Source organism: Monodelphis domestica, chromosome 1, assembly GCF_027887165.1.
Source record: "Monodelphis domestica isolate mMonDom1 chromosome 1, mMonDom1.pri, whole genome shotgun sequence".
Taxonomy (NCBI): Eukaryota; Metazoa; Chordata; class Mammalia; order Didelphimorphia; family Didelphidae; genus Monodelphis; species Monodelphis domestica.
The window spans coordinates 173,032,520-173,057,464 of record NC_077227.1 but is presented as its reverse complement, the minus strand read 5'-3'; the positions used below and the strand labels follow the sequence as shown (position 1 = coordinate 173,057,464).

The following is a 24,945-nucleotide window of genomic DNA, read 5'->3' as shown; positions in this document are numbered from 1 at the left end:
AGGAAGATATTTAAGATTACTTTTTCATTTCTAAATAGCTCTCCAATTTAGTGTGACCTCCTTGAGGACAGCATACTGAAAAGCAGACATCACCTTGCTGACAAAGATGTTAAATTTATGTTTTTTCTGGTAGCAATGTATGCCTATGAAATTTGGACTATAATGAAAGCTGAATGTGGCAGTGATACTCTTGTGGTCCTGGAGAAGACATTTGAGAATCCTTTGAACAGCAAGGTGATCAAATCAGTCAATGCTTAAAAATATTAATTGTTCATCAGAAAGTAAAATACTCAAGTTGAAGCTTAAATTCTTTGGCCATATGATGAGAAGATAGGACTCAGTGGAAAAGACTTTGATGTTGTGAAAGATTGAAGGCAAAAGGAGAAGAGAATGGCAGAGGGTGAGATAGATAGTGCCATGGAAGTAATAAACATGAACATACAAATGAGTAATGGATTGGCTAAAAGGTGGGCATCTGGAGGAGGGGAGAGATGTGACCCTGGGAAAATCACTTGCTGATTGTTAGTTTAGAGGGATCAAAAGCTTGCCTTACAATATTCTGTAGGCATCCCCGGGATCCCCTGACACTTCTCATTCATTACTTAACAGGTGATTAATCTTTATTTTGTGTTCTGAATGATACTTGACTATCCCAAAAGAGTTAATACATAGTCTGGAGCCCTCACAATGTGTGTGTGTCAGTTCCCAAATAGGTAAGAGCCCCAACATTGGTTTGGTTTTCTCTAAAAGAACAAAGAATATCTTTACAAAAGAATGAACTCTTGTCAAGGGTTGGCTAAAAGCAGGGGCAAGGAAGCAATAATTATATTAGTTGGCATGAGTCTCTTGCTCCCTCCCAGTTTCTCACCCTACTTCATATTATGATAAAATTCCTTGACTAATCCGGGAGACAAGGTCAGATGGCAAATATCAGCCACAAGGCTCTCCCCTTTCATAGTTCCTGATAGAAAAATACTGTGGAAAGATGTTACATGGAGATTGTTTCTCATATTCTGTTATCAGGGCTCTGTGCTCTACTTCGCTAGAAGTATGCTACTTTGCACAAGATTCAATTTGTTTTTTCTCTCAGTGAGTAAGTACTATGAATTCCAGGGTCTCTCTTGGGTAGGCTTAGTGGGTATACTATGTTTCCCCTAGTGCTATATTATTTCTTCTTTAAAATAATTTAAAATTTTATTATTCATTTTAATATTCTTTTTTAAAAAAAAATTGAGTTTAAAATTCTCTTCTATTTTTTTGAGTTCTATATTTTTTCCTTTCCTCTCTCCCTTTTCCCATCCTTGAAAAGATGAGTGACTTATTTTATATTATACATGTTCAATCATGTAAAACACTTTCATTTTAGTCATATTGCAAAAGAAAATGCAGACCAACCCTCTTACCCTATATAATAAAGTAAAAAGAATGATACAATCTACTTTCAGATTGGATTAGTTCTTTCCTTGGAGGTGAATAGCATTTTTGATCAGAAATCCTTCAGAATTGTCTTGGATCACTGTGTTATTGAGAATAGCTGTCATTTACAGTTGATAATTATTCAATATTATTCTGTAAAATGGTTTCCTGGTTTTGCATATCTCATTTTGCATCAGTTCATATAAATCTTCCCATGTTTTTCTGAAAGCATCCTACTTGTCATTTCTTATAACCCATAATAGCATTCCATCACAATCATGTACCATAATTTGTTCACCCATTCTCTAATTAATGGGAATTCCTTTGATTTCCATTTCTTTGCCCCTACAAAAAGAGCTGCCATAAATATTTTTGTACATATAGCTCATTTTCCTTTGATTTCTTTGGGATACAGCCCTAGTAGTAATAGCGTTGCTGGGTTGCTGAATAAAAATGAAAAAAACTAATCATTGAAACTGCCATTTAGAAATAAATTCAGGGTTCCTGTTTTTCATTCTGTTTTGGGTTTAATTAAAACCAGCCAATTTTTTAAAGTATGCAGAAGATATTGTGTGAGGTGCTGGGGCAAAGACATAAATGAAATATTCCCTGTCTTCCAGAAACTTAAATTCTATGGGAGTCATTACACTTGATAATGAAGCCATCACAGTTGAGGTACCTAGATGCTATAATAAATAGAGTCTTGGGTCTGAAGTCAGGAAAATTTAAATTCAAATCCTGCCTCAGATATTTATGAGTTTTGTGGTCTTGGGATAGTCTCTCAACTTTTATTTGTCTCCATTTCCTCAACTGTAAAGATGGGGATAATAATGCCTTCTACTTCCCAGATATGTGATGAAGAACAAATAATAGAATATTTGTAAAGTGCTTAGCACAGTGTCTATCTGATTATAGACTCCATAGAAATGCTAGCTATTGTTATTATTGATTTTTTAATGAACCTATCTTTTAGAACCTGTAGAAAAATGTAATTTAGGCTGTCCTTTACAATTTTTAAAGGAGAAAATTCCTGGAAATGAATAAAAGACCTTTAAATAGGAGATCTCTCCTTTCTCTGATGAGAGAGGACTTTAAGGTCTTTGTAACAATACCTGGATTCTCAGTATCTCTTTTGATTTCCTCCTAGGAAACTCTACTCTTGAACTCTGGGCAAATCACTTCTGGAAAAGGCTATTGTACCTCTTAAATTAAATGACTGACACACTTCTTTTCCAATAATATATATGCAGAACGAGATCTTTTATTTTACTTTTTCCACTTGAATAATTGTTGATAATATCTAATGGCTTGTAATGATTATTGTTACTTATACTTTTCATATTTCTATTATTCTTTTTTAAATACACTCAATGTTTTGATTCTTTGGAGACTAGTATTTTGGGATTTATGGTCATATAACATTACTAGAAGAATACTGTTGTTAAATTTTTTTTTGGTTAAAGTTTCTAGGAATAGCTGACAACTATGGACTTTCTATGGGAGTGAAGAGAAACTATAAGCATTTATATAGCTCCTACTCTGTGTAGGCACTGTGCTAAGGACTTTACAAATGCTATGTCATTGATACAACAATCCTGTGAAAGTAGGTGCTGTTATTATCTCCATTTTATAATTGAGGAAATCGAGGCAGAGGTTAAGTGACTTGGCTAGGGTCACCAAACAAGGAGTGTCAGAGAGTTAATTTGAATCCAATTCTTCCTGATTTTAGGCTCTGAGTGCTATCCAGTGTGCCACCTAGCTGTGGAGTATAATATTCAATGCAATCCATAATCTGGTTATTGGGGATTTTATTCTTCCTACCATGCACAGGAGTCACTACATATAGGGTGGGGGAGGGTGTTGACTCAATATATTATGAAGCATTGTCTTATAGTTTTTCCTTTCCTTTCCTTTCCTTTCCTTTCCTTTCCTTTCCTTTCCTTTCCTTTCCTTTCCTTTCCTTTCCTTTCCTTTCCTTTCCTTTCCTTTCCTTTCCTTTCCTTTCCTTTCCTTTCCTTTCCTTTCCTTTCCTTTCCTTTCCTTTCCTTTCCTTTCCTTTCCTTTCCTTTCCTTTCCTTTCCTTTCCTTTCCTTTCCTTTCCTTTCCTTTCCTTTCCTTTCCTTTCCTTTCCTTTCCTTTTTCCTTTCCTTTCCTATCCTTTCCTTTCCTTTCCATAAGGTAATTCCCATTCATATTAAAAAAAAATAACCTCTTACCTTTTTCTTAAATTTGGTACTAAGTCAGTTCCAAGGCAGAAGCGCAGTAAGGACTAGGCAATTGGGAATAAGTGACTTGCCTAGGGGTGACACAACTAGGAAGTATCTGAGGTTAGATTAAAACCCAAGCCTTCCTATCTCCAGGTCTGGTGTCTAACTACTGAGATACTCACCTGCCCCTCCCATTTAAATTTAAAATCTCTAAAAATTATTAATGCATTTGAACTAAGGTCTTTCTACTGGTCAGAAAGATCCAGAGGAAAGACTTTATTGTAGTTGCAATTCTTTCTTGAGACTTTGTGGAAGGATGAGATAAACACACACACACACACACACACACACACACACACACACACACACGTTGAAAAGGCATAGGAGGGTTGCAGTCTGTAGTGATAGAGGAATTATTAGATCTCAGGTCCTTCAAAGTAATGAAGAAGAGCCAAAGAGAACATAATAGTCAACTTACCCCTTAAATAATTTTAATGGAATTTGGCTAATTTTTAATCCTCCTAGGACTTTCCTTAGGCATTTTTGATGTTCTTATATATAGACTATATATTAGGAGTTTTCTTTTTAAACCATTATCTTCCATCTTAGAATCAATACTGTGTATTAGTTCCAAGTCAGAAGAATGGTAAGTGCTAGACAGTGGGGCTAAAGTGATCAACCCAAGGCCATATGGATAGGAAGTGTCTGAGGGCAGATTTGAACCCAGAACCTCCTGTCTATAGTCCTGGCTCTCAATCTATTGAGCCACCCACCTGCCCCCTAGATTAGGAGTTTTAAGAGTGGAGTTACTACTGAGTACACTAGTGTGACAATCTTCTGCATTCCAGCTGGATTCCCAGATGTTGGGCTCACATACATCACCATCAGGGTGCCATAGAATAGAGACACGACCACCAGATGGGATCCACATGTGGAGAAGGCTTTATGCCGGCCAGCACCAGAAGGAACACGCAGTACAGCTCTGAGGACCAGGGTGTAAGATCCCAGGATGGAGAGAAAGGGTCCAAAGATAATCATGGAGTTGAAAGTGTAGCAGATGAGTTTAATAACAGGAGCAGGGACACAGATGAGGGCAAATAATGGGCCTGGGTCACAGACAAAGTGGTCAATGATGTTAGGTCCACAGAAGGGCAGCTGAGATATAAGAACGATGGGAACTGGGTAACAAAGGAAGCCACTCACCCAGCAGGCAGATATCAGGTTGGCACAGAACCTCCCTGTCATGATGGTGGGGTAGTGTAGAGGTCAGCAGATGGCTAGGTATCGATCATAGGCCATGACCGATAGGAAGAAACACTCAGTAGTACCCAGGGAGAAAAAGAAGTAGAACTGGCAGAAGCAGCCAGAGAAGGAAATAGTCTTGGTCTCTGATAGAAAGTTGGCTAACAAATTGGGAACAGTAGAAGAAATATACCATATTTCAAGGAAAGCCAAGTTTCCCAGGAGGATGTACATAGGTGTGTGGAGCTGCTTGTCCCATTTCACTGCACAGACAATGGCTCCATTACCCAACAGTCAGGATGTACACCACTAATATTAAGAAAAAGAGGAGATTCTGCATTTCCCTATGACCAGGAAAACCCAGGAGGACAATCTCAGTCACAGTGTGTCTGACTGACCTGTTAGGCTCCAAAGCTGTGGAAAAGACAGATGAAAATAGACCAACTATCCTATTTCCAAGTAAGTGTCCAAAGGAGAAAGTTTAATTTCCACGGGGAAACATACAGGTCCATTCTGAAACTAGCTGTCCTATCCTTAGCTCTTATGGGACATACTCTAGCAGGGGGAATCCTTTCCAGTTTGAACAGGTTTCTGCTAAATCTAAAGGCAAAGAGACATTACGGATTTATTCCCGAATAGTGCTCTTTGTGCCTGGATTCTGGGAGGAATACATATAATACTTAGACTCCTGGCTGTTTTTCCCTTAGGGTAGGTATGGCAGCAGAACACATTTAGTGGTGTACATTAAGACATATAGGGGGCAGCTGGGTAGCTCAGTGGATTGAGAACCAGGCCTGGAGATGGGAGGTCCTGGGTTCAAATTTGACCTCAGATACTTCCCATCTGTGTGACCCTGGGCAAGTCACTTAATCCCCATTGCCTAGCCCTTATTATTCTTCTGCCTTAGAACCAATATACAGTATTGATTCTAAGATGGAAGGTCAGGGTTTTAAATAAATAAAAAAAAGGACATACACATGGGAACCAAATACCACCAGAGTTCATAGAATCATATATTTATGGGTAGAAGGGGTCTTTGAAATCTAGCACAATGATCTAAATTTTAATCTAAGGAAACTGAGCTTGGTATATTTGTGGTAAGTGATGACTTAGTATAGATGAGGTAGTAAATAGCTTAACCATTATTCAAATCCAGGTCCTCCTTCAAATCCAGCATTCTTTCCATCATCATGCTGCCTCAAGAGCCCTAAATGTTTATTTTGCAGGGAAATAAATCTGTACTCACATATTGTTAGGGGCCAATCTAGAGAATTACTAATCCTTTTATTATTGCTTTTGCTGCTCAAATATCCTGGCTGAATGAAGTGTCAATGCAGAAGAAAATAGCTGTGCTCTCTTGAAATTGAAATTACAATGATTTTTACTTTCCATGATATGCATAATTAGTGTTACCTTCATTGATCACTTCCACTAGCACTATATTTGAATATAAAGGAAGAACAAAAATGTTATCATCTTCTGATCAACTAACATATGATATTTTATTAAAACTAGAGATAAGTAGGCTGCAATTCCAGTGTGTCATTAAAACTTTTAAAAGTTTTGTAGTATTTCTTAAGATCAATTCATTCTTATTTTACTAGAATAATAATAACAACAACAATAATTTTAATAATAAGAGAAATGAGATTTTTTGGACAATTCCAAATAAGTAGATCATATTTGTCTATGTAAATGTGCTCAGTATTCACTTATCCAACTGTGTATGAAGCACTCCAGCCCTGAGAAAGATATATAAAGGTTACAAAAATGGAAACAATCAGATCTGTAAGGGTAAGGAGTACAGTATTAAGATGTTGTGAACCTTAAAATCTCTCAGACTTGTGAATGTTAAAAATTTTCCCATTGGGGAATTCTTAATTGGAACAAATTCCCCACTGAGAAACATTCCCCATTTTGATGTGAGAACTCGCCGGGATCAGAAATGGGAGGACCTCTACTCCACTTGGATCCATGCTTATGGTGGGGCAAGGAGTTCTTTGAGCCAGGCCTGTTTTTAGAATTGATACAATGAGATGCTAGGTACCTAAAAGGGTCGGGCAAGTTTTGTCTTAATGAGATTAGTTGACTCAGCTGTGTTTTCACTGGTTCAGACTTACTGAGGGGATTAGTCGACTTAGCAGGAATTCAGATGGGCATTCCTTTGGAAAGCGTCTACAGTGATTGGTAGATGTAGGGACTTAGGGGAGGTGACATGGGAGAAAAATCCCTATATAAGAAAAAGCAGAATCTCTTGAGGAGATATCCTTTTAGATATATTCCTTTTGGAGAATTCCTTTTGGAGGATCTCTGATGAGGACCGCTTGGGAAGAATCTCTTGAGAGAGGCTCTGGAGAAGGGAAACTCTTGGAGGACAATCTCTAAGGAGGTCTCCCTGGAGCTCCTCTAAGGGAACTCTGTCCCTCTGGAGATTCTGGAGAGAGGCCCTTTGGAACAGTCTCTGGCTGGAAGGCTCTCTGGTGAAGCCAGCTGAGATGGAATGGCCTGGTGTTACTAGAATCCTTGTTTAGTCAGACCTTGTGGTGAGTGTTAAAAAACTGACTGATTTTTCTTTTAAGACTCAGGTCTAGGCCATATTGGTTTGAGGCCCTTCATACTTATTCCTTTCTTACTCTCTCTCTCTCTCTTTGATTACTCATTGTATGGTTAATTAAAATCTCTATAAAACCCAATTGACTTGGGTATTTGAATAATTGGGAATATTTCCCTGGTGACCACCTTATATTTGATTTAAAAACCAAGACACTGTAGTGAAACATATTTCTGCGGTAAAATTTACTCACCCTCTCTTATATCTATCACAATTTATATCTTCCACTATTTTAATCACTACAGTTTAAGACCTCAACCATTTTAAATCTCACAATGTCTAAAAAGAATTTTACTAAAAAAATGCAAAGAAAAATCAGAACCTAAGGAACAAATTATATACTAACAACAAAAATATAAAATGACACATTTACAGTAGTGAATGTATTATAGAATCACAGATTTGAGAGTTGGAAGGGACCTCTGTATTCATCTAGTGTAACTTATAAATAAAAACTCTATTATAATCTGCCTAGCAAGTGATCAGCTAGACTCTGCTTCAAGAACTATAAGGAGAGGAAAAGGAAAACTGTTGGACTTTTAGAGGGAATAACTGCTATTTTAGATATTTTATATATTGATATTAATTTATTTAAATTTAGTTATAAAGATTGCTTTAATTGTTTTTAGTAATTTAATATTGTTTATAACAAAGCAATAAAACATATTGAAAATTGTTGACATTAAACTGGGCGCAAAATAACAGATTGTTTTGGATAACAAGGTTGTTTACCAAAATTCATCCTTATGTATTTCATCAAGTCTGTGGAGAGGAAGGGTTTTACTCTTCTATACTTATTCCAGTATGGAGGAAACACAGAAGAATATTTTCAAGACAAGGCTACATTTTAGAAATGATATTAAATATTAAACTTTCATGTGATGAAAATAGTACTTGGCTCCATTGATATGCTTTTCATAGTAGTCAATACCTTTAACTTAAATCTTTACAACTTCTAGAGAATATATTCTGTTTAAATAAGTAGCATAATGTTAGTAGAATGGGCATTGGACTTGTGAGTCAGATGCCATGACCATGGGTTCAAATTAGTTTTCTAACTTGTAAATGGGGATAAAAATACTTATGCTATACTTCTTCATGGGGTTGTGAGGGAATTACTTTGTAAGCCATAAGTTATGCAAATGTAAAGTATTATTTAAATAGTGGAGTTTCACCAGCAAATTCCAACTTCAGAAATGCATCAAATAGTTTTAAAATCTATTTATTTTTTTATTTAAACATACTTAACATAGCACAAAGTTAGAAATATGGAAGAATTATGTGTTATTTTTCAAGATAGGAATCAGATATGCAAAAAACCCAAACCAAACCAAACCCAATCCACTATGCTTGGAGTAAAAAGATTCAGCTGCAAAGTCTCAACTCCAACAATTATTTTTTGTGCCTTCCTCTTCTTACTTTCCAATAATAAGCTGACCTTAAATAACTGTCATTCAGTTGGCAATTTTGATTTGAATTTTTAAAAAAGTATAACATGTACCAGATTTTTTTTTTGAAAGTTGGTGGGGACTGAAGAAAATGTATAGTCTTCCATTTTGTTGGTCATGTGACTGCAAACATTGACTTGATTATTGTTCTAAGAACTGGAGGTGGAAATTGGTGGGGTGTGGGTAGCAGAATGGCATGGGATTGCAGCAGGCAGTGTGGTAGGTATGAATTGGGTTAGTTATAGAGAACTCTCTCTAATCAGAAGCAAGCTGAGGCTGAAGACAGAACTAGGCAGCTGGCAAGATAGTATGGCATGAAGCTGGAGAGTAGCAACTGCAATCCTCAGTATCTCCAAAATAAAGGAAGAGAAGTACATTTCTTTATCAATTCTCCAAGTCCAAGATGATCATTATACTTACAGTGTTCATTTTTATTATAAAGCTTTTTGTTTCCATTATTTTGTGCTGTCTTACCTTACAAAATATAGTTATTACATATTGTTATAATTATGTGTGTCCACTAACAGGATCTTGTTAAACAAGAAAAGATGTTTAAGGGAGCTGCCTTTTAGAGAGGAGATGATGTAAGGTAGGAGCTAAGGGTGTATTGCTCCTCCTCTCACACACTCACACCTCTAGGGGATTGGTTGATGCAGAGGTGCTGCACAGTGAATTGGGGATCCCTAACTGTGAGGGATAAATAGGAAGATGAAGGATAATTTTCCTAATCGAATGGGTGAAAGGCACTCCAAGTTTCCCAGGTAAAATGGAGTTATTGAGACAAGCTTCCCATAATCTTTGACTTGGTGGGGGAGAGGTCTTTGTTAGCACCCCACAGATGCTGGTCCTGCCACAGATGATATCCCTCTTTCTTAGCTCTTGGTAATAAATTGCACTGTATATCTGACTGTGGATTGTTATAGATTTAATGTTCAATAAACTGAGGTATGTAGGGAGATAGGAAGGAGGGAATTGGGAGGGCTAGCCTGAACCCCAATGGTCCTTGGCCCAAGCCGCTGCAAAGCAAAATCTTGGGTTTTACTATCCTGATCCCCAATTACTTTCTTAATGATAGTCTAATATATTTATCAGGACTAGGACACTGATCAAGGCAAGGTGCACAGGGCAAAAAAAAACTCCTTGACCTTCCTGGTTAGAAGAGTATATCACTCTCCAGTGATCATCCGTGAAGTATTTGGTCGATGGTATGTAACTTGAATTGAGGATATGTCAGAGCAATCAGTAGCTGAATCCTTATGGCTCTTGGTGAAGTCCCCAGCAAGGAATTGCTTCCTGGCTCCTTGAGGTCTATCCTCCAAAATCCCAGAGTTCTTCTCAGATCTTTGCTGAGTCCCAGCATCCTCTGCTCCCAATGGTCATTGCTGTCAATCGTCCTTCTGTCACTGTTCCATTTTTAATTCCCATTTGCAACCTGCCTTTACAATATTTAAGGGAAAGGAGTGCAACTAGGTGGCTCAGTGTCAAGTAGGCTCAAGCCTAGAGATGGGAAGTCTTGGGATCAAATTTGACTTAAGACACTTCTTAGCTATGTGACTCTGGGCAAGTCACTTAACCTCCATTGCCTAGCCCTTACTGTTCTTTTGCCTTGGAACCAAAACTCAGTATTGATTCTAAGATAGAAGGTAAGGGTTTAAAAAAATAAATGAATTTTGAAGGCCAGAGAGGAAGGCCTTCAATTTGTAGAATAGATTCATTATGGAGGATTCATGGTGTAATATGGATAAGAATTGAAAAGAATGAGACATGAATATATTACATTTGCTATCAGTGGAGGGAGTTAGTGGTCATTTTATGTGATCAAAAATCCACTAGAATAAGAGGTTATTTCCTTGATCTCAAAACAGCTAAAGGGTATTTTTGATATTCTTCTATCTCAAGAGAGATAAGGTGACAGGCTTACAGTGAAGATTTTAGACCAGAAAATAGAAGAACCAATAAGAATAAAAAGCTTATGATCTTTTAAGAAAGAGAGATGCAGGGGGTAGCTGGGTAGTGTGAATTTTAAAACTACTCCACCCTACTCAGGCTGTACTTTAGAAGATCTGATTTAGCTATTTCCTGATTAGTAACAATGGAGATACTTGGTTTAACAGAATCAAGTCTTGGGAATTATACATTTCTCCACCCTAATTAGTTTAACAAGGTCAGGATGCCTGCACCATACTCAAAGATTTAATTATCTGAGGAAATGGCCTTCAACAGACATGTGCAAAAAAAGAAGACAGTCCCCTGGGTTGTTCTAAGTCAAGCTAAGCTATCATTGGTACAGATGAGATGCAGGAAAGTGACGTAAAACTCTCTATATAAGGCATGTCACTTGCTCTCTCTCCCTTTTTTTCCTGGAGAGGTGACTCTGGCTGGCAGCGTGCTAAGTGTTCCGACATCTTGGCGTGGTGGCAGCTATTGTCTGGGTTTGGTGGTGAGTTTGCCCCTGAGCTGATTCAGGTTCAGGCATCTTGGCTGAGTCCTTTGGAGTTCAGGCTAATTCTTTCTTCCTTACTCTTCAAAACCATATCTTCTTAGAGCCTCTGGTCTTCCTCCTGGCACTAGGAGGGAAAAAAATCCTACACCTTTTCCTTCTTCCTTCTTCTTAATTTCTTTCCACTATATCAATTAAATCACCATAAATTTCCAGCTGACTTGGTTATATTTCTTTTATATTTGGTATATCCATGGTGACCAAATAATTAACATAGTTTAGGTCACAATGCTAAATTATTCTTTATAGTAGCTTAGTGGATTGAGATCCAGGCCTAAAGATGGGAGGTCCTAAGTTCAAATCTCAGACACTTCCTAGTTGTGTGACTCTGGGCAAGTCACTTAACCCCCATTGCCTAGCCCTTATTATTCTTCTGCCTTAGAACCAATACACAGTATTGATTCCAAGATGGAAGATAAGGGTTTAAAAAAAAGAGAGAGAGAGAGATGCAACATCTAACACTCAAGTCTCCAGTGTTAGATAGACAGGATGAAACATCCAGGACTGACTGTCTTTGCACAAGTGGTAGAAGGAGTACTATGGATGCCCCATATTTAGAATATTCAAGGCATAATTCATGTGCCATTTAGTCTATAAGGACTTTCCTAAATGCCCAGGTTGATATTGTATTTTTTTTTGCTTTTGCTTTTATATTTGATATAATTTTATCTATATCCTGTATATATTTGTTTATATTTCTCCCCTCAGATGAAATAAGTACAATGAAACTAAACAATGAAAAATTTTCTTTGTATTTGCATAATATATTTAACAAAAACTTTATTTGGATTGAAATGAAAGGAAATTTATTCAGATCACTAAAATAATAATGTTGAACATCATAGGGGGAAAAGCCTTATCTTTGGTATATTCCACTAAAGTCTCCTTTCCAAGTTCCCATTGACACTGGAGGCTATGCTTTAGTGCTAGTTACTTAAGCATTTCAAAATCTACCTAATCATACACATATCTTATCATTTTGTACAGAAGGGCATGATAAGAGATGATGCAAGATGCTTTATTGGGATCCAGGTATTCTAAGCCTAAATCATTTCTAGGCACCAGAGTAGAAATAGCAACAAATATCCATTTCCATCATCTCCCTGCATTTCCATCCCCTCACATTTTGCCAAGCAAAGGATAGAACAAGGGAATATGTTACTTGTTTGGTCCTAATATTGGAAGTCATAGGATAGAGATGAGACTGGTTCTGTGATTTTATTAGGATAAAGAACTTTTCATAATGGAACTCCTTCTACCAATGCTGATTGACACCTTTTTAATTTACAGTCTTAGAAACTTGCTTAGGACACAGAGAGTTTAAATAACTTTCACAGGGTCATATAGCTACTATGAGCCTTAGGCAAAATTCAGGTCTAGTTCCTTCTGATTTCAGTGGCGACTCTGTGTCCTATTCATTGTTTTATCTCATTAGAATCCTTACTTCTGGTATATGTGTGAAATTTGCAATTTGTCTTTGGAATGAAGATAAAAAATTACTAATTTTGCAGTTTCATATAATCCTCTTTTTTTCTTCATTATATTCTGAAATATTCAGGTTTTTTGATGATTGATAAATTTACAGTAAAAAATTCATAACAAAAATTTTTGGAAAACAAAGGGTCCCAGGGTTCAGGTTTCTAGTAGTTCTTTGGTTTTTTTTTTGGGGGGGGGGGAAGAGATAAAATGATATTTATTTGTTGGAAAAATTTGATTTAATTAGTTAATTTAGACTATTTTTCCATAGTTATAAGATTCATGTTCTTTCCCTCCCTTTCTCCCCACCCCCTTCTGTAGCTGACTTGCAAATCCAGTGGGTTTTACATATGTTGTTGATCAAGACCTATTTCCATATTATCGATATTTTCACTAAAGTGATCATTTGATGTCTATATTCCCAATCATATCCCCATCGACCCATATTATCAAACAGTTGCTTTTCTTCTGTGTTTCTACTCCCACAGTTCTTTCTCTGGATGTGGATAATAATAAGTCCCTCAGAATTGTCCTGGATCATTGCATTGCTACTAATAGAGAAGTCCATTACATTCAATTGTACCACAGTGTACATGTGTATAATGTTCTCCTGGTTCTGCTCCTTTCACTCTGTATCAATTCCTGGAGATCGTTCCAGGTGACATGAAATTCCTCCAGTTCATTATTCCTTTAGGCACAATAGTATCCCATCACCAACACATACCACAATTTGTTCAGATATTCCCCAACCAGAGTGCATCCCCTCATTTTCCAGTTGTTTGTCACCACACAGTGTAGTTATGAATATTCTTTTTTTTGTCCATACATTTTATTTAATTAGTTAATTTAGATCATTTTCCCATGGTTACAAGAATCATGTTCTTTCCTTCCTTTCCCACCACAACCCTTCTGTGACTGACATACAACTACAGTGGGTTTTACATGTGTCCTTGATCAAAACTTATTTCCATATTATTGATATTTGTACTAGTGTGATCATTTAGGGTCTATATCCCCAAACATATCCCCATCGACCCATATGATAAAGCAGTTGTTTTTCTTCTGTGTTTCTATTCCCACAGTTTTTGTTCTGAATATAGATAGCGTTCTTTCTCATAAGTCCCTCAGAATTGTTTTTGATCATTGCATTGCTACTAGCAGAGAAGTCCATTATATTCGATTGTACCAGAGTATATCAGTCTCTATGTACAATGTTCTCCTGGTTCTGCTCCTTTCACTCTGTATCAATTCCTGGAGGTTGTTCCAGTTCTCATGGAATTCCTCCAGTTCATTATTCCTTTGAGCAGAATGGTATTCAAACTAAAGTTTGGAAAAAAAGTTGCAAACCAAAACAGTATCATTGGGTCCTTTATCTGTAGAACACTCTTTCTTGTTAATGCCCACTTCACCTATGAATTTACTTGGGAAAGATCTTTTATGCAAATTAAGAGCAACTATTCAATGTACACCAACAGGGGACATATTGTTAGAACTTCCTGAAAGAGCTCTGGATATTTTCTAAATGTTATTCTTAGATACAGCTGAGGCAGAAAAAGAAAGAGGGAGATGATATATCAGATCAGGTAGGGACTTCTCATTCTACAGATGTTGGTCTATTAAAATCTACAACCCCAGTTAAAGTGATTAGACCAGTGATGGCAAACCTTTTAGAGACTGAGTGCCATGCTCCACCCCACCCCCCTCATAACAAAGACAGGGGAGGGAGGAAGTGCTCCCTTTGGACTGCTGAGCAGAGAGGAAGGTGAGGTGAAGAATGTTCTCAGATGCTCATGGAGAGAGGAAAGATAATGTCCTGAATGCTCTGCTCCCCTCCAGCTCTGTTGTCTGTGAACCACCCATCTTACCCTAGACAAGAGGGAGAAAATTCCCATTGGGTTGCTGGGAAGCCAGGTGGGTGATGTCCTCAGATGTGGTGGAAAGGGGGACAGGAGTAACTCGACACCAAATGTGTGACCTCTCTGTGCCCTCTCTGGTACAAGTGTCATAGGTTTACCACCACAGGATTAGACCATGCCTGGATAGTTTGGTTCACTGTTTTTCATAATGCGACTACTTTTTTTTTATTGTAAGTTATTTATTTAGTCAATTTAGAACACTATTCCTTGGTTACAAGAATCATATTCTTTTCCTTCCTTCCCTCCCCCAACCCTTTCTGTAGCTCATGCGCATTTCCACTGGTTATTACATGTATCCTTGATCAAAACCTATTTCCATGTTGTTGGTGTTTGCATTAGGGTGTTCATTTAGAGTCTTCATCTCCAATCATATCCCCTTGACACATGTAATAAAGCAGTTGTTTTTCTTTGGGGTTTCTATTTCCACAGTTTTTCCTCTGAATGTGGATAGTGTTCTTTCTCATAAATCCCTCCGAGTTGTTCAGGATCACTGCATTGCCACTAATGGAGAAGTCCATTACATTCAGTTGTACCACAGTGTATCAGTCTCTGTGTACAATGTTCTCATGATTCTGCTCTTTTCACTCTGTATCAATTCCTGGAGGTCGTTCCAGGTCACATGGAATTCCTCCAGTTCATTATTCCTTTGAACACAATAGTATTCTATCACCAACATATACAACAATTTGTTCAGCCATTCCCCAATTGAAGGGCCTCCCTTCATTTTCCAATTTTTTTGCCACCACCAAGAGCATGGCTATGAATATTCTTGTACAAGTCTTTTCCTTTATTATCTCTTTGGGTTATAAACCCAGCAGTGCTATGGTTGGGTCAAAGGGCAGACAGTCTTTTAGCACCCTTTTGGCATAGTTCCAAATTGCCCTCCAGAGTGGTTGGATCAATTCACAAGTCCACCAGCAATGCATTAATGTCCCAACTTTGCACCATCGCCTCCAACATTTATTACTTTCCTTTGTTGTCATGTTAGCCAATCTGTTAGGTGTGAGGTGGTAGGTACCTCAGAGTTGTTTTGATTTGCATTTCTCTGATTATGACATTTAGAACACTTTTTCATGTGCTTATTAATAGTTCTGAAAATTGAAATCTGAAAATTTCCAATTCATGTCCCTTGCCCATTTATCAATTGGGGAATGGCATGATTTTTTGTACAATTTATTTAGCTTCTTATACATTTGAGTAACTAGACCTTTGTCAGAGGTTTTTGTTATAACGATTTCCCCCCAATTTGTTGCTTCCCTTCTAATTTTGGTTCCATTGGTTTTGTTTTACAAAACCTTTTTAATGTAATCAAAATTATTTATTTTATATTTTGTAATTTTTTCTCTTGCTTGGTCTTAAAACCTTTTCTTTCCTAAAGATCTGACAAGTCTACTCTTCTGTGTTCACCTAATTTTCTTATATTTTCCTTCTTTATATTCAAGTCATTCACTCATTCTGAGTTTATCTTGGTGTAGGGTGTGAGATGGTGATTCAAACCCAATCTCTTCCATACTGTCTTCCAATTTTCCCAGCAGTTTTTGGCAAATAGTGGGTTTTTGTCCCCAAACCTGGGATCTTTGGGCTTATCATAGACTGTCTTGCTGAGGTCACTTACCCCAAATCTATTCCACTGATCCTCCTTTCTGTCTCTTAGCTAGTACCATATTGTTTTGATGACCAATACTTTATAGTATAGTTTGAGATCTGTCACTGCTAGGCCAGCTTCCTTCACATTTTTTTCATTATTTCCCTGGATATCCTTGATTTTTTGTTCTTCTAAATGAACTTTGTTATGTTTTTTTCTAATTCAGTAAAAAGTCTTTTTGGTAGTTTGATGGCTATGGTATTAAATAAGTAAATAAGTTTGGATAGGATTGTCATTTTTATTGTTAGCTCATCCTACCCATTGTAAAGGATAATTTTAAGGTTGTGACCTAAAATATATTATTGATCACCATGGGATAACCCAAATAAAATACCCAAGTCAGCTAGAAATTTGTGGTGATTGTAATTAATATAGAGGAAAGAAATTAAGGAGAAGGGAGAGGGAAAAGGTGTAGGATTTCTCCTGCCTGGTTTGTGCCAGGGGGAAGATGAAAGGCTTTCACTAAGAGAATAGTGTTTGGAAGGTAAAGAGAAAATATCAGCCTAAACTCCAAGAGGGCTCAGCTAAGATGCCTGAATCTGAAGTATAGTATCAAGGGAAAACTTACCACCAAGCCAGACTGCCACCATGCCAAGATGTTGGAATGCTTAGCACACTGCCAGCCAGAGTTGCCTCTCTGGGGAAAGAGCCCCAAGAGAGGAAGTGACGCGAAATATATTGATGGTTTACATTACTTTCCTGAGTCTCATCTGTACAAATGGTAGCTTTAGCTTGATTTAGAACAGCCCAGGGTCTGTCAGATGTTTCTGCCCATGTCTGTTGAAGGCCATCCTCCTAGATACTTAATCCTTAAGTATGGCTATAGATATTTCTGATTTGGTCAGACTCTGTTGGGTGGAGTAATGTAAAGTTCCCAAGACATTCCTGATTTTGTTAGACTAAGTATCTTCATTGTTAAAATCAGGAGATAGCTAAATCCAATCTTCACAACCTCCCCCCCCCCCATGATCATTGGGAGACTAGTCTCCCCATTGATCATTTAATATAATCATCTTGTAGTCCTAAAGCACTTCTAACTACAGATGTATACAATATTTAGTTTCTAAGAGGAAATTACAATAGTTAGATAAAAGAGGGCAATAGAAGAAAGACAGACAGCAAAACCAATGTTTGCTGAGTGCATTGATAAAACCCAATTAGAGGGCAATCCCCTTTTGGCATAAGAGTATACATTCAAATAAATGTTCAAACAAACTTCAGTTCAATCAACCACATCCAAAGTTCGTTCTTGATCTTCTTGATGTAATGTAGGTTTTCTAGCATCTTTCTGTAACAGTTCATTCTCTGGATTTAAGAGTTAGCAAGCTTCTTCCCTTGAAGATCTTTCTCAAACAAAATTTCAAAATCTTAGATTCTTATTAAAATACACCATGAGCAATTAATATTTTTCCAATTATTTAGATTGAGTTTTAATTGTGTGGAAAGTGTTTTGTAGTTGTGTTCCTATAGTTCCTGTGTTTGTCTCAGCAGATAGATTCCTAAGTATTTTATATTGTCCAGGGTGATTTTAAATGGAATTTCTCTTTCTAACTCTTGCTGTTGAGATGTGTTAGAAACACAGGAATGCTGATGACTTATGGGGGTTTATTTTGTATCCTGCAACTTTGCTAAAGTTGTTGATTATTTCCACTAGCTTTTTAGTTGCTTCTCTAGGATTCTTTAAGTAGATCATCATATCATCTGCAAAGAGTGATGGCTTGGTCTCCTCATTGCCTATTTTAATACCTTCAATTTCCTTTTCTTCTCTAATTGCTATTGCTAGTGTTTCTAGTACAATGTTAAATAATAGAGGTGATAATGGGCATCCTTGTTTCACTCCTGATCTTATTGGGAATGCATCTAGTTTATCCCCATTGCAGATGAGGTTTTAGATATATACTATTTATTATTTTTAGGAAAGGCCTTTCTATTCCTATATTTTCTAGTGTTTTCAAGAGGAATGAGTGTTGTATCTTGTCAAGGCTTTTTCTGCATCTATTGAGATAATCATGTGATTTTTGTCAGTTTGCTTGTTGATATGGTCAATTATGTGGATGGTTTTTCCTAATATTAATGATCCTTGCATTCCTGGTATAAATTCCACCTGATCATAATGAATAACTTTTGTGATCACTTGCTGGATTCTTTTTTGCTAGTATTCTATTTAAGATTTTTGCATCTATGTTCATTAAGGAGATTGGTCTATAGTTTTCTTTCTCTGTTTTTGACCTGGCTAGCTTTGGAATCAGTACCATATTTGTGTCATGAAAGGAATTTGGTAGAACTCTTTCTTTGCATATTATTTCAAATAGTTTGTATAATATTGGGATTAGTTGTTCTTTGAATGTTTGATAGAATTCACTTGTGAATCCATTAGGCCCTGGGGATTTTTTCTTAAGGAGTTCTTTGGTGCCTTGTTCAATTTCTTTTTTTGATATGGGATTATTTAAGTATTCTATGTCTTCTTCTGTCAATCTAGGCAATTTGTATTTTTGTAAATATTCATCCATATCACCTAGGCTGCCATATTTGTTGCCATATAATTGGGCAAAATAATTCTTAATGATTTCCTTAATTTCCTCTTCATTAGAGGTGAGGTCTCCCTTTTCATCTTTGATACTGTTAATTTCTTTTTCTTCTTTCCTTTTTTTATTAGATGACCAGTACTTTGTCTGTTTTATGTTTTTTTCAAAATATCAGCTTCTAGTCTTATTTATTAATTAAATAGTTCTTTCATTTTCAATTTTATTAATTTCTACTTTAATTTTTAGGATCTCTAATTTAGTTTTCATCTGGGGATTTTTAATTTGTTCACATTCAAGTTTCTTGATTTGCCCTCCCTAATTTGTTAATTTATGCACTGAAGGACATAAATTTCCCCCTGAGTACTGCTTTGGCTGCATCCCATAGATTTTGAAAGGATGTCTCATCATTTTCATTTTCTTCAATGAAATTAATGTTTCTATGATTTGTTCTTTAACAGATTTTAGAGAATCATATTATTTAATTTCCAATTAATTTATTTATTTGGCTCTCCATGTACCTTTACTAATTATTATTTTTATTGCATTATGATCTGAAAAGATTGCATTTATTATTTCTGCTTTTTTTTTGTACTTGTTTGCTATGTTGTTATGCCCTAGAAATTGGTCAGTCTTTGTGAATATACCATATGCTGCTGAAAAGAAATTGTATTCTTCTTTGTCCCTATTTATTTTTCTCCACATATCTATAAACTCTAATTTTTCTAAGGTTTCATTCACATCTTTTACTTCTTTCTGGTTTATTTTTTGTTTTGATTTATCTAGATCTGATAAAGGAAAGTTCGGGTAGCCCACTAGTATTGTTTTACTATCTATTTCATCCTTGAGTTCCACTAGTTTCTTCTTTAGACATTTGGATGCTATACCATTTGGTTCTAGTAGTTCTTGATGGATTGCTTCTATGTATTTAAAATTTTCACTTGATTTTTTAAGCTTCCAAAATAATACCTTTTAGTGAATAGCCTCATAAATAAATCCAGTTAGTGTATTATGTAAAACTTTTTTTTGTCTCTAGTAGCCATTATTAAAATAAAAAGGGACAATCCAAACATAGAATCAATCATACCATGTTGACATCTATTTAGATTGTCTGTAGTTATAGGGTACTGATTCTGTCTGATGTGACTCAATTCAGTTTTTTGAGGAAGAAATGTGTAATGTATAGGCATGGAAGGAGAAGATAGCTCTCTACTCTGGGGTCTTCACCAAATAGTCATAGGGAGAGCTAAGCATAGAACCTTAAAGTATAGATTTCTCCATTCAAACTATGCATTCTTCTGGAACTGATGCCTGTAAAACTCCACTCTGTAGATCTTTCCTCTGATCTCTGGTTCACACTTGGTTGTCACTCAACATCTTACAAAGATCTCTACTCATAATGGCATTCACCCTGGAATTTTCCTTTTCTTATCTGTGGTGGAATACAGAATAGATTGTACAGGAACAGAATATTCTTTACAGTAATTAGTGCATAAAGGAAAGCAGAACAATCATGATAAACATCTTTGGTGCTTTCTTTACTTTGAGGTTGATGTATGTGAATTTTACCTAATCAGATCATTCTTTAGAAGATCTGATTTAGCTATTTCCTGATCAGTAACAATGGAGATACTTGGAATAACAGAATCAGGTCCCACATTCTCCACCCTACTCAGTGTAACAAGATTTTGAAAGGTCTGCATTAAACTCAAGATTTAATTATCTGAGGAGATGGCCTTCAACAGACATGTGCAAAAAAGGACAGACCTCTGGGTGGACCTAAGTCAAGCTTGAGCCACCATTGGCACACGTGAGATGCAGGAAGTGATGTAGAGAACAGCCTCTGGAGTTCTCAGGACTTCCTGTGGAGAGGGCATGAGTTCAGTTCGATCCTGGTGCTTGAGCTTGGGGGAGCCCCGCAGACAGCTTTCCTTCATACCGGTCACGTGAGTAATAAGGACTGGCCCCTTCTCTGCCTTGGCTCTCCAAGGTCTTAATGCCAGCTTTGTCTCATCTTGAGCCAGAGTGGTTCTGAGCTAAACTCCTTTCCTTCTCTCCCTTTCCTTCTCTCCCTCTATCTCTCTCCCTCTAATATTTTCTTCACCATAAAATTTTGGCAGCTGATTTGGGTATTTAATTATTTGGGATTTCCCTTGGTGAGCATTTAAATTTAGATTTTTTCAGTCTCAACCATAATATTCACCCTTTACATGTATCTAAATCTTAGTTGAAGAAGAAGCCTAAGTTAACTTCCTGGATCACTTCCCTTATTAGTTGAGCATAGATATTTGGGTGCATGATATATAAGATTTCTTTTTATTAGTCAATAGCTAGAAACTCTGGTACTCTGATCTCTGATGAAGCAACTCTGAAAAGGATGGAGAGATGGCAAAAGGAGTTAGATTCCCAAAGTACAGAATTTGTTGTTCATATAAATGATTTCCCTGATATCCCATGTCTCTTCTCAAGAATTCTTGGTTGCTGTCTCCTGCCCTTCTATAGTAGTACTTTCTCCCTCTTTCAGAGTAGATTGGCTCCTAGGCATAGTCAGGTAAAATGAAGTAAATAAATATTTTGGTATGTTTCTAGATGAATCTCAGGAGAACTCCTATTAGATCCAAAGGGGAGGTAGTCTATTGAGAAATCATCTTCTCTTGGTAATGAGGAAAAATTTCATGACTCATAGGTCTTTTTTACCTCCTGAAAAAATGTTGTCCACACACAAATCTCCCTTCTAATGACTTTATCAGTAGCACAATCCTCTTATTTGGCTTATTAAATGTAAATATATATATATATATAATTAAATTCAACCTGTATACATTTTATTCATTTTCTTTGCTTTTTTTACTATATTTCTGTGATTTTCTTTATTTCTGCTAAACCATGATAAGCATATATATATACACATATACATATATACACATATACATATACATGTGTGTATATATATATATATATATATATATATATATATAAAATCTACTTTTTTCATATATGTTGATACAAATCCAGTCTATGCACATACTCAACATTTCTATTCTCATTCAAGGCCTTTCTTTATTTTATGTTTTTGTTTTATTGTTTTTTAAAACACATTTCTTCAGTTTTTACTAGGACCAGACAGTAGAATGAAGAAAGCAGGAATTATTAAATAGTAATCTGGGAAAAGTTCCATAGATTTCAGAGATTTGCAAAAGCCCAGTATGAATCAGAACTGATATTCAGCAGTAAAAGAAAGTAGTAGGATTTTTGGCAGTATTAGGAGAGATAAAGTTTCCAGGAATAAGAAAGTGATAGCCAGGTTATGCGATAATAATTTGAGGAAATTGGGGATATTTTACCTGGAAAATAGACTTAATTGCTGTCTTTAAGTAGCTGAAATTACTCACATGTGAGAATGTCACCCTAGAGATTCAAGAAAAGGGTACTCCATTCTTATTTGTTGGTGAGTCAACTGTTCTACCTGGAACCTATACATTCCACAGGATTCAGAGTACAATCAAATGAATGGTCCAAGTTTGTTCCACATATCATGGTTCCATGCTGTGTTCCTTGGCTTCGTGTTTCAATGTTTTTCTGATGACTTCTTTTTGGCATGATATTCTGCTGTTGATTTTGAAGTGGCTCCTTTCCTCCAACGGCCATTTAACATCAGCAGTAGCCTTATTCCACATTCATGTGAGATTTTGTATTTTTATTTAATTTGGACAATTTCCATATATATCTTCTTCTCTGGTCTGTACAATTCTTTGCACATTGGAGCAGTCCCTTTCTTGTGTATATGTCCTATGAATACTATTTATCAAAGAAGAGGGGTTTGCCCAATTCCTTTTTGTTGCATGACTATTATATTATCAAAAATGGAGTCTGAGCTGTTAAGTTATATGCCTATTTTCTTTTCTATATAAATGGTGTCAATATATTGAAATTGTTTTGAAGTCAGCTTGGATGAAAATCTAAGTGGAGAACAATGAATCATTTGAAAATGGCTTTTTTAATGGAGATCACATTTTCAGAATTACATAATTGATGGAAATATGAAGAGAATTCAATGATTGGTGCTAATGGTATTTCCACTCTGATGGCATATGTCCTTTGTAAAACTGAAACAGAAATAAGATCCCCTATAGATTGTGATAGCATCCACAACTTCTGCATAAATAATTTTGTGCTTCTGAGTCATCTCCTGATATGCTGCAGATTCCTGGCCTTTCACAAAAAATAGAACTAATATCTTGTAGTGTCTAAAACAGGTTAATTTAGACTGTATATTTCTCAGATTGTTATGCAGTTTAAAGGACAATTTGTTAATTTAGCATGTCTCCTCTCTATCCTTCTATCCACCCATCCATCTATGTATCTATTTATGTATTAATGTATCGATCTATCTATCTTTGTATCTATCTATGTATCTATATAGCTATGTATGTGTATATTTATCTGTGTCTGTCTGTCTCATATAATCACTTAAGATGAACAATGATCTGATCCACAAATTAAATATGAGAATGTTTATATTTCATGTTGTCTTTTATGTGGTGCTTTTAACCATTCCCAGCTCTTCCTTGACCAAAACACCCATTATCCTTTTGATATCAGTATTCTTCAATAGATGTATATTATCTCTTTTGAAATTTGGAAATAATAGAACCTACAATGGACCACAATTTTATGTGGCCTAAAATACAATGTAAAGAAGTATGGTAATTATAAGTAGGTTAAAGTATATTACCATTGATGCATCACCATCAAGAAATGTCATAAAATATGTTATCAAGAAACTGTCTGATTGGGAAAGAAGGAGGGTTAACCATTTAGTGAGAATAAAGGATAAGAGCTAATTGCACTCAATTTTTGAGCATGACATTTTACTTTTGGTTTATTATTCTTACAGAATTTAGATTTTTTTTGAAATTGTAACTATTTGGTCAGTAGCTTCAAAATGAATCTCTTGTATTTCTAATCTTTTTTTTTATGTGTTGTGCCTCTTATTTTTTCCATCAAAATAATTTCTAAAACCCCAACTTTCCTCTAATCCACTAAATATTTATTTATCCTAAAGAAAGAGATCGAAGTGTAACTTGTTAACAAAGTAACCATATAACACTTTCCACTTTCCATAGTGTTTCACCTTTCCAAGGAAAGGAGGAAGTGATATTTTCTCATTTATTTTCTGGGTCTGGTTTCATCTTCATTATAGTGTTGTTTTAGTTTATGCTATTGTAGGCATAATATTGTGTACTTTGTCTTATTGAAACTTTACAAAATACATCCCTTCAGAATTCAAGGACTGAGAGAAAGGCCACAAGCATGTTTCACAGATTGTTTATGAATGATTTTTGGATTGACATGGATACAAACTGTACAGAATAAGAGAAAATGATAGATTATGGTCTATGTCACTGGAGTGAGTTTCCATATAAGGGAATCACTAATCCATAAAGTATAAGGTAATTTTTTGGTTTCTAATGCAGATAAAGGGATATCTTTTACATCCTCGACTGACTATTGCTTATTTCCAATGAATCCAAGAATAAGAAAAGAGAACTGTTAGTTTGTTTTGCAGGGGTGTGCTGGTAAATCTTCAGTGGTAGGCTCTCTAAAGAAAAATTTATGTAAGATACATTATAAAAAGCCTAAAGCCTTATCTTCGGCCTTAGAATTGGTTAAGTTCCAAGGCAGAGGAGCATTAAGGGCAAAGCAATTGGGATTAAATGACTTGTTCAGGGTAATATAGTTGGTAAGTGATTGAGGCCAGATTTGAACCTAGGACTCCTGTCTCCAGACCTGCTCTTTATTCACTGAGCCATCTAGCTGCTCCCATGATGTACTTTTAAATTTAATTTGTATTATTCAAATTTTCTCCATCTTTTCCTAATATTTAGAAATTAACAAAATAATAAATCAATCTCTGATTTTATTGATTTCCAAGGAGAAAATCATCACATTATTAATTACA

General features: G+C 36.0%; 1 pseudogene; it reads right to left on the bottom strand.

Annotated features, from left to right (window-relative positions):
• Nucleotides 1-4,403: 4,403 nt before the first annotated feature.
• LOC100617266 (olfactory receptor 11H6-like) lies at nt 4,404-22,631 on the bottom strand (annotated as a pseudogene).
• Nucleotides 22,632-24,945: the final 2,314 nt, after the last annotated feature.